The sequence below is a fragment of the Dreissena polymorpha genome, chromosome 1, assembly GCF_020536995.1.
Source record: "Dreissena polymorpha isolate Duluth1 chromosome 1, UMN_Dpol_1.0, whole genome shotgun sequence".
Lineage (NCBI taxonomy): Eukaryota > Metazoa > Mollusca > Bivalvia > Myida > Dreissenidae > Dreissena > Dreissena polymorpha.
Window position 1 is genome coordinate 133,798,531 of NC_068355.1, and position 2,532 is coordinate 133,801,062.

The 2,532-nt window shown below is 33.9% G+C and overlaps 1 long non-coding RNA gene across 1 annotated transcript; it reads right to left on the minus strand.

Annotated features, from left to right (window-relative positions):
- Positions 1-1,125: 1,125 nt before the first annotated feature.
- LOC127850830 (uncharacterized) lies at positions 1,126-1,939 on the minus strand. Its single transcript, XR_008035467.1, has 2 exons — positions 1,723-1,939; positions 1,126-1,350 (listed from the first exon to the last, which is right to left on the minus strand). It is a non-coding gene; the product is annotated as an uncharacterized LOC127850830 (long non-coding RNA).
- Between the last annotated feature and the right edge of the window lie 593 nt (positions 1,940-2,532).

Genomic DNA, 2,532 nt, shown 5'->3' on the forward strand with positions numbered 1-2,532 from the left:
GTATTGGCACTAACTTTCCATCTGATTCCATGCAATCAATGGAAAAGTGAAAAAAAAACAGAAGGGGGACTTGATATGGGATGGAATTCCATAAAATGCCGTGGAATTCCATAGAATTCCGTGGCATTCCATATAATGCCGTGGAATTCCATAGAATTCCGTGGCATTCCATATAATGCCGTGGAATTCCATAGAATGCCGTGGAATTCCATAGAATGCCGTGGAATTCCATAGAACGTCGTGGAATTCCATAGAACACCGTGGAATTCCATAGAATGCCGTGGAATTCCACAGAATGCCGTGGAATTCCGTGAAAAGCTATGGAATTTAAATTTAAAAAGCTGGAATAAAATAGAAAAAAAACAGATTATAGATCAAAGGCATTTTATTGATTTTGAAAAACAAATGTGAATGTAACTAAAGGTTTCATCATAGAAGTTAAACAAGAACAAGATCTGGCATCAATCATTAACCACACACATGCAGTCACAGTACATATTCAAAAATGAGTGGTTTTACATTTTCATAAAGTACCAACTCTCTTAACCATAGGCATGCATGCACACATTCAAAAACACATCCATAAACATGCACGCATATACAAGTGAGAAAAGAAAAACTTATAAAAGGCACAATATAAAACATAGAAGTAGAATTTTACATTTCTCTTATGACAAGTATACTTCCTTTCTCACATATGTTCATAAACACACACAATTACATGCACACACACATCACGCACAATTGTTCTAGAGTTTTTTCTCATAAATTTTAACGTTCAACAACTGTTCCTTATTAATTCTACAACACTTTCTGTATGATAACAGAAGTTCAGTTATAGTTGATGTGTTCCAGTACAATTCTAGAAAAGTTTCGAAGGTTAACTTCAAATATTTAAGTCTGAAACCAACTTTCTAGAAAACAAATTCCCATGCAGACAGCCAGTATTCAAGTACTGAGCATAGTTAATAATAATACAAAACAAATTAACAACTGTTGTAAATTTGTTATTTATTATACTATGCTAAGTACTGTTGAACATGGACTTAATTCAATTATCCACGTTTCAAATTCCTAAATTAAAAAAAAACAACAAATAAATTAAGACAAAAAACAAACACAAAATACAATTCACAAAATAAATAACTGGTCTTTTTTATACAAGAAGTAACCAAAATAAAACATGTCACCAGCCACAGACTGCCAGGCTTAACACAGAGGCTAGTTTTTAAAAATGTTTGTCCAAGTCTTCCACTGCCATTTTCCTTTTCTTCTGAGAATATTGAACACCAGTCACTGCCTCCGGGTCCTTTTTGGTATGAGGTACATTGTATACTGCTCACATGTGCTCTACAGAATAAAAAATCATAAAAATGTCTAAAGCAAAGAGTTATTTACATTCAAACTATAACAAGAGATTGCAAAGCAATATGGTCCCCTACCTGTTAAACTTCACTATTTTAAGTTTGTTAAATATATTTGTTGCCATAGCAACCATAATTCTTGCATTATAAACAACATGAAATGACGTGCAAAATGTCCTTATTGTCATCTGTTCATGTTTCAAGTTTCATGAAAAAATACTTATAACTTTTAAAGTTATCCCAGGATCCAGAAAAGTGTAACTGACTTAGACCAATATATTGAATTCCAAAAAGACAAAATACTTTCAGGTGGTTAACATTAAATAACTTATCTAGCCCAAGGCATGACAATATTTACCATGAATTTGTGGCCCTGTAAGTCCTCTAGGTAAATGCGCTTAAAGAGCCGCTTTGCTGTTGGATTATTTCCCTGCCAAACTCTGCAGTATCTTCCATCAACTGGTCAATGGTAATTAAAGCACATAATGAAAATGTATAGGGAACGTAATTCATGAATTGTTTTAAATATTAAGTTGTTAAATGGTCTTTAGAAAGAGAACTAAAAACGAAGTGAATACATCACAAAGCACTAAGCATAACTTAATTTGATGGTATGATTAGTACAAATTCATTATTGCTATAATTAGAATGATGTGTAATTCTATTGGTATGAAAATGCACACTCAGATACCTAAAAACCAATTCCATTGGTTTAATTTTTTATTTACACGCAAATACGTTGAATTGATATCCCCCGCCAACATGCTTCTGGACACATAAGTTTTATATTTGACACTCAAACAAGCATTTTTTAAAGATACAAAGGGCCATAACCCTGTTTTTAACAGATGGTGTACAATTCCATTTGGCGCGCATCATCCTCTTATCCATATATATACTCGAACCAGATTTCAATGAAATCCGCCAAAGCACTTCCAGGATATGGCCTTGGACACACAAAAAAGCATTTTTTCAAGATACAAAGGGCCATAACTCTGTTATTAACTAATGGTGTACAATGCCATTTGGCATGCATCATCCTCTTATCCATATACATGTTGTACATACTCATACCAAGTTTCAGTGAAATCTGCCAAAGCACTTCCAAGATATGGCTACGGACGGATGGAAAGACGGACGGACGGAAGGATGGAAGGACGGACAGACA